General features: G+C 42.7%; 1 protein-coding gene across 1 annotated transcript in view; it reads left to right on the top strand.

Moving 5' to 3' along the window:
* Window positions 1–919: 919 nt before the first annotated feature.
* The window catches only part of TSPAN5 (tetraspanin 5), a 58,372-nt gene continuing 50,910 nt past the window's right edge, over window positions 920–8,381 (top strand). The window contains exons 1-2 of the mRNA XM_008067000.2: window positions 920–940; window positions 1,195–1,197. The gene's annotated coding sequence lies outside the window, so the exon portion shown is untranslated. The remainder of the gene's footprint in view (window positions 941–1,194; window positions 1,198–8,381) is intronic.

The raw sequence follows: 8,381 nt of genomic DNA, 5'->3' as shown, positions 1-8,381 counted from the left end.
CCCTCACTAATGAAGCTTAGTTTGGCTGGATAGGTTATTCTTGGTTGAAATTGTTTATCTTTTAGAACTTTGCAGATAGGGCTCCAGGCTCTCCTATACTGAAGGGTTTCTGTGGATAAATCTGCTGCTATTCTAATTGGTCTTCCCTGGTAGGTAGTCTGGCCTTTTTCTCTTACTGCCTTTAGGAATTTTCCTTTTATAGTTACTTTGTTAAGGTGAATTGTTATGTGTCTGGGAGCTGGTCTTCTCATTTGTTGTCTTGCAGGGGTTCTCTGAATCTCTTGTGTTTGGATTTTTTCACCCTTGATGAGATGAGGGAAGTTTTCTTGAATTATTTCATGAAATGTTTGTTCCAGTGTGGCTTCTGTTTCTCTCTCTGCCTCAGGAAGCCCAATTACTCTTAGGTTTGGTCTCTTGAAGTGATCATTCATCTCTTGCAGGTTTTGTTCTGTCTTTTTGAGCTTTTGAGCTTCTTTTCTATGCTTTTGACAGTTTGGGTTAGTTCTGTGTTTTGGTCTTCGAGCTCTGAGATTCTTTCTTCTGGTTGGCCAATTCTGCTTTCCGTGCTTATTAGTCTGTTATTCATTTCCATCACAGTATTCTTTACTGCTGTTATTTCTGACATCAACTCCTTCCTATTTTCCTCTTGTCTCTCCTCAATTTTTTAAATTCTCTCCATTAATGTCTTGATGTCTGGGTTTGTTGCATGTAACCAGTCATTCTGGGGGCTCTTCATTGTTTGTGTTCCAGAATCTGTTTTCTCAATGTCTGATCTCCCAGGGGTCTTTGTGAGACCTATATTCTTCTTTTGGTTTTTCTTCATTTGTGTGGTTTATCCCCCTCCCTACTTTTTCCTTCCCCCCATGTCACCATCTTGCTTAATTCTGTTATTCAGGGGTAAAGGGATTGGTTTTACTTCTGTTTGTTCAATCTCCTTTATGTATGTTCTCATCCTTTGTTCAGTTCTGGAGTTGCACTGTAGGTTGGGGGTGGTCCTTTTTGCAGTTTTGAGATTTACTTAAGGGGGGAACTGTGATTCAAAATTTTTCTGCAGGTCCTGGTATTCGCTGATAGGTGTGTGGATAATCTGGAACCCACTTCCCACTGCCTTGGAATCTGTCCGTGCAGTGGGGCTGTAGTTTTGCTCCCTGAAATAAAATGTGGTTAGCAGAGGGAAGAGAATGGAGCAGACAGTGGGTTGAAGAGTTGGGTGGAGAGATGAAGGAGTAAAGGGGGCAACAAACGTGTGCCAACAAATGGAAAGAGAGACCTATACTGAAACAGATAAAAACAATAGACCACAGCTACAGATGAACCAACTCCCATAAAAAAAAAAAAATAAAACATATAGTGATGCTAACATACAAGCTAACCAACCACCTTATTGGTATGCTGTTCCTCTATACAAAGATATGGTTTACAGAGAGAAGAAAAGAGAAGACTAGGAAGAGAAAAAAAAAGAAAAAGGAAAAAAGAACAATACAGTAGGAATAGAATTAAGTCATTAAACTAACAGAATCAATGAAGTACACTCTGGGACTTTTCATTTAAGTCCAATGTCCTTTCAGTTCTGATTTCTATTTTTCTTTTCAAGCTGGTAAATTAGTTTTCAATTAGGGTCAGTTGCCCCTGGTCTGCTATGAAGGACAGTTCATATCACTCTCCGTTCACAACTCTGGCCTATGTTTTTTTCAAGCTTGTTTCTCCCGTTTCGGTGTTGTTACCTTGAATTGCCAGCAGGTGGTGCTATCTCAGCTGCTCGCCCCAGAGGGGGTGGGGCCGGACAGGAACCGGCAGAGACTAGAGATAGTGCCTGCCTCAGGGCACAGGCAAGAGACTCACGGCGGGCAGGATGTCTCACGGCGGGTAGGATGTCTCGGTCGCAGGAGAGGTGGCAGCAATCCCAGCAGAACTTCCCTGAAGGGACTTCAAGGACTGAAGTCATGGATCGCCTCCGGCCGGGGTGGTGTGATGTGTTTCTGGCGGCGGCGGCAGCGGCGGCACATGTGGCGCCTGTGCTGCAGTGGCTGTCCAGTACACTGCGATGCCCCAGCAGTGGCAATGGCTGGGCTCCTATGAAGAGCAGGCTGCGATGTTGAGGTCCACAGTCCCCAGGGCGAGAGCCAGAGACCCACTGCAGTTCTCCTTTGCAGAGGGTTTCACAGACCAGGTTGCCCCATCATCATCTTGTCGGAAGTCTCTAAATGAAATCTTATATTGAGAATGAAAAGAAGTTTCTTACAAAAGGAAAAAAGAAATATTTTAAAAGTCCTCTTTGTAACCTTTTTTCCCCACAGTATATACGATTTCTGTTCTGATAAAAATCTGCTATATTAATTGAATAATGCACAGATGATGTGATTGTTTCTGTTATTTGAAAAGTGACTTTATATTACGCTGAAGTAAGAGATTTTTAAAATTACTTTTTAGTTGCAGTAATAGTGTATTTATTAAGTGCCTGCTATACGTAAAACACTTCCCTCCACTCATTATTTCCCCATCAATCCTGTGTTAGTGTGCTTACTGCTTCTAGTTACAGGTGAGAAAATTGAGTCTACTTGCACAAGTTCATATGTAGTAAGTGCTGGGGCCCAGATTTGAACAGGGTTTATCCCCAAAGGTCGTGCTCATTTGGATATCCACTGTTTATAGTTTGTGCAGTCTCTATTGTTTCTCTTTTAACTTGAAGAAATGATCGATGCTGTTGATTTTTAAAGATATAATTCCTATTTCCATGTTGACTTTTTACATCCATCTGAATTAGTAAATTATCTCAGAAGCATGCTGGTCTTCAGCACATGGTTTTGAGTGTCATTCCACTTTTATTGAGAGAACAGAAAGCTATGGGCATCTTTCAACCAGAGGAAATAAGTGCAGCTTATTCACATCCCCCATGCTGTTGTTTAAGAGACTTCTCCAAACAGTTCTAATGGAAAAGGAAAATTTTGGAGTGCACACATGTGGATGGTTTCCAAGGCAGTGTTTGTCCTTTATCCTGAAGCTGTGAATAGTTTGTCTTATATGTAAATTAATTTCCAAAGGTCTGTGTAATAAACTCTCATATGAAAGAGTGATTTGTCCAAACCCATTTCCCTCGTTAAAAATACCTAACTGGAGAGAACAGGTTGATATTGGATGACTTGTGTGGACTTTGAATGAAGCCAAGACTTCACTTCTTAGTATGCAGTGCTGGAGTGTTGGGCTGAAAGGAATCCATTCCATTTCTTTTTATAGTGTCATGAAAAGTTGGAAAGAGGAAAAACTGAGCTGAACATACAGAATAAATAACTAAATGGTGCCGTCAGGCTGCCCTTTTGTTTTCACACATCCCCCCACCCCCCTTGTGAGTCACTGAGCCAGTAAGACTGATCAAAGATGCCTCAGTGTATAGAACATTTTATGTGGAGGTTATTTGTCATCCACAACAAAGCACTAATTGCCTCCAGGCCTTCTTTCACATGGTAATCAATGGGTTTGGAGCTCCTGATTGTGTACCACGCATCCTGCATTCATCCCTCAAGATTTTTTAGGTTTTGATTGAATATAAAACATCAGAAACATGGCATCAATCTAGTACAACAATTAGGGGGTTTTAAACATGAGTCTGGAAATGTGAGAAAGAGCTTGAAATAAAGGCACCTGCCGTCATTAGTTTTGTAATCATTTGATGTGATCAGAACTATAACTTCTGTGATAGCTATTAAGAAGGCCACATGGCATTTATAGGATGCAGCATGTTTCCCTTATGATTTAGCATTTCTAAAGGCCAGTGTGAGAAAGTTCAGTTCTCGTCTTATTATGACCCTAAGGTTCTCAAAGATGATTTCTTAGATGCCTTTGTTTCTAATGTTATCAATAAGGTTTCATTTTACAGAAGCGTTTGGAATTCTAACAAGAAGTCAGTGTCCTCTGAATATAGTTTTCAATAGTAGCTTTGCCTGGTTATGGTGGGGAGGGCTGTGTAGGCCTTAGGCAACTCCATTTGGCTCATTCCATATAATGTCTAAAGAGTTGAAGTGACATTCTCCTGGTGTTCTATAGCGATTATTATTTTTATTTTTTACTTTTATTTTTTGAGTCAGAGTCTCATTCTGTTGCTCAGGCTGGAGTGCACTGGCACACTCATGGCCACCTCAACCTCAACCTCCTGTGCTCAGATAATCCTTCTGCCTCAGCCTTCCAAGCAGCTGGAACTACAGGCATGTGTCACCATGCCTGGCCTATTTTTTTGATTTTTTTGTAGAGATGAGGGCTCTCCAAGTTGCCCAGGCTGGTCTTGAACCCCTGAGCTCAGGCGATCCTCTCGTCTTGGCCTCCCAAAGTGCTGGGATTATAGGCTTAAGCCACTGCTCCTGGCCTAAGTCATTATTCCTAACTAAGGTAAAATGTTTATTAAAATGTACCTGGATTGTGTAGTTATTTCTTAGGAAATTTTAACATTTAGAGTTAAAAATGTTTAACATTTATAGTTAAATGAGAACATTTAAAAATGACAGAATGATACATTGACTGTAGCACAGATATCTGTTTAGTAACAGTCACTTTTCCCTCTGTAAAAGTGTAAATGTCTTGTTTGTTAGAAAAAAAGTAGATTTCATCAGTGGAACAACAACAAAAAACCCGCTAAAACAAAACAAGATTAAAAGCACACACAGATATATAGGCACAGAGAGCATTTGTGGTAGGTTTTTAAAAATAACCAGAAATGCCCATTACTTAATATCTCTCTGTAGCCTCTTCAGCTCTGAATGAGCAGACTTCCCATAGGGCAAGCCAGAGGAAGCCATGGTGCTGGAGAACAATCTAGAACACCAAACCCTCTTCTGTGAAACAATGCTACTAAGTGTCAAGAGTTGTGAAGTGTCTGAGATTTCACCCTACGTTCCAAATAACAAGTCATCATGCCACAGTGGCATGGACCCTGGCTGGGGCAGAGACCTAGGACTTTATTAATCACAGCAATATCAGGAACCAGAGTATCATTATTTTTGTGCACCTTCCCTGAACCCTCATTCTTACAGGGTGATACAGAGAGGGCCAGGTGACACCTGTATAAATAGTGGGTTGTATTGTAGGAGAGGAACCCTGAACTTGGGAGTGCCCATCTTTTATAATAGGCAGTAAGCCTTCCTGATCCTTGCTCTGTGAAGAAACACTATGTATCTTCCAAGACAGTCTGCTATACAAATTTCCTTGAAAAGATAGTCCATAACAAAGGACTCATTTATAATTCCTGTCAGTGCCTTGCTGATAAGAAGTGCAGACGTGTGAGAATTGTCTTCTGATGCAACGTACTCTGGAAATAGATACCAGATATGAACCAATTCTGTGAACAACTAATCTGTACTGATTTCTAAGGGCAGTGTATGTGCCAGATGACACAGCTGTCCTTAACAATGACCACAATAGCAATTATTTATTGAGCATGCTGTTGCTGTAGCAGTCTATCTCACTTGTATTTTAACAGATAGATAAGAGGTGATATCATGCATCTATGTAGCACATCCTTTTCAAAATGTCTTCCCTTGTGTTTGACAACCACAAACTGTGTAGTCAGGACAGGTGTTGTTCTTACCCATTCACAGTTGAGAAGACTATCATTCAGTGATTTGACCAAGGTCACATAGCCAGTTAGTTACTGCCTAACTTGGCACTATACCAGTGGTTTCCTGACACTCCATCTCATGGTCTTTGGAACACAATGCATAATGCTGCTTCCTTTCCATCTTCTTCATAAGACAAAGAATATTACCTGCTGTTACAGAGGTGATCCCAAGCCAGTCTTGAGTTCCTTTTCGTTATGTTTCCATCCCTCTCAACTAGTCTTTGGGTCTTGCCAGCTACACCAGGGGCAGTGTCTGGCTGTGGTGCTGAAGTCAGGGTTTCACTTGAATTAAGGAGAGTTACTTTTTTTCTTTTGTAAAGAAAAGAAATTTATTTTTTTATAGTTAGGGAAACTGGGAAGTTCAGAGTTGAGAGCCTTCATCTGGTAAGGGCCTTCTTGCTGGTGGCAACTCTCTGCAATGCCCCAAGGCAACTTAGGGCATCATATGGTGAGAAGGCAGACTGTACTTGAGAGTTACTTTTTTAATGCTTTCTTGTTCTGTTTTAATTTCAGCTTAATGGAACACAAGCAGTCTCCACCATTTCACCCCCTCTGCTTAGAGGGGCCCCTTTCTCTGCTTAACTGAGTGCACCATTGCTTTGTGGGCTCTGGTGGCACCTCTCTTCCTTGGTTTCCTGCTGTCCCTCTATTTACTTCTCAGTCTCCCTTTCATGTCCTCTCTGTGCACTGCCCCATAAATCTTCATGTTCTCCAGGACAATGCCTTGATCCTCTTCTCTACATTTGTCCTTAACAATAACCATAGTAACATTTATTTGTTGAGAATGTTCCATGTTCCAGGTACTTTGTATTTTAGTCAGAGTTTCACTCTATTACTCAGGCTGGAGTGCAGTGGCATGCTCACGGCCACCGCAGCCTCGACCTGCTGGACTTAGGTGACCCTTCCATCTTAGTCTTCCAAATAGCTGGAACCACAGGCATGTACTACCACACCCAGCTAATTTTTTTATTTACTAGAGATGACGTCTCACTAAGTTGCCCAAGCTGGTCTCAAACCCTGGGGCTCAGGCAGTCCTCTCACCTCCGCCTTCCAAAATGCTGGGATTACAGGTATGAGCCACTGTGCCATGCCTGACTGTGCCAGGTACTTTGCATTAGCATGTTAACATACATCATTTATTCTTCCTGCGACACCATGAGATAGATGCTACTAGTCTCTATTTTATAAAGGAAGACATGGAGGACTGGGGGTTACACTATTTGTTCAAGCTCACACAGTTTTTAAGTGGTGGCATCTGAATTCTAAGTGAAGCTTGGCTCTGGAGCCACCTTGCTGTCCAGCCTCCCATGCGTACATGCCAGTATTTTTCCTCATTGGTACCTGGCATCCATCTTGGTGATAACATGTCTAAAATGGAAATCTACAACTGATCTTTCTTCTAAAAAATTCTCCACTTCCAGCCGGGCTTGGTGGCTCAGCCTGTAATCCCAGTGCTTTGGGAGGCTGAGGTGAGTGGATTGCCTGAGCCCGCGGGTTTGAGACCCACCTGGGCAACTTGGCGAGACCTCATCTCTACAACCAATCAAAAACGAGCAGGGCATGGCAACACGCACCTGTAGTCCCAGCTACTTGGAAGGCTGAGGCGGAAGGATTGCTGGAGTCCAGCAGGTCGAGGCTGCGGTGGCGGGGAGTGGCCACTGCACTCCAGTCTGGGTGACAGAGTGAGACTCCAACTCAAAAAAAAAAAAAAAATTCTCCACTTCCAGTATTCCTAACTTTGTAAGTGACACCACAGCCCACAATGTTCCTTAAGCTAAAACCTGGACATTGTCTTAGATTTTTCTCTTCCTCATCTCCCACAAGGTTCACCCTCATCCATTCAACAGATATTTACTTAAGACCTACTGTGAGCCACACATACTGCTCTACATTTGGGGATACATTTGGGGAATGCAAAATGCACCAAACAGACAAATTCCTGCTCTCATGGAGCTTATAGTGTCATAGAAATGTATATTCCCATTTTATAGATTTGGAAACTGAGCAATAGGGGGATAGGTGACTTGTCCAAGAACACATGTTTAGGATTCAAATTCAGGCATATGTATTCAAAGGCCCATAGCCTTAACCTTCCACCCACTGCCTCCCATCACTGAGTTCCACAGAGTCTCTGCCTCTTGATCTGCTGTCTGCATCCTGCTGCCACTGCTGCTTCCTTTTCCAGCTGGTGTCATTTTCACCAAGATTAGTAGCCTCCCAATTTGTCTCACTGCCTGCCATCTCACCTCCCTTCAGTTCATTCTTTGTACTTTACTGAAATGATTTTCCTAAAATGCAATCTGATCCCTGTTTGCCTTAAAATCCTTGGTTGGCTTCCCATAGCTCCTTGGACCCGTGGTAACCACAACACACACAAGCCATGCTGACTAGGCCCTAGCTTAAACCTCTAGCCCAGAGGTTCTCGAACTTTACTACATTATCACAAATACCTGGAGTGCTGGTTAATAAGATGGGACTTGCTGGGCTCTGCGCTCAGAGTTTCTGAGTCGGCCTATCTGAGGATGCCTGAGAATTCGCATTTCTGACAAGTTACCTGTTGTGGGAACCACAGCTTGCCTGCCGGGCTCTCTGTGCTCCAGCCCTGGAATCCCTTGCAGGTTCCTGAAGGGACATGCTGTTCAGACTTTTATCCTTTTGCCTAAGCTGTTTCCTCAGCAGGAGATGGTCTTCCCTGGCCTTCCCTTTAAAATACAGTTCAGCCGGGCTCAGTGGCTCAGCCTGTAATTCCGCGCTTTGGGGGGCTGAAGTGAGTGGA

Source organism: Carlito syrichta, unplaced genomic scaffold, assembly GCF_000164805.1.
Source record: "Carlito syrichta isolate Samal-C Ts95f unplaced genomic scaffold, Tarsius_syrichta-2.0.1 Scaffold309239, whole genome shotgun sequence".
Lineage (NCBI taxonomy): Eukaryota > Metazoa > Chordata > Mammalia > Primates > Tarsiidae > Carlito > Carlito syrichta.
The sequence above is the reverse complement of the archived record's forward strand: the minus strand, read 5'-3'. Positions and strand labels throughout refer to the sequence as shown.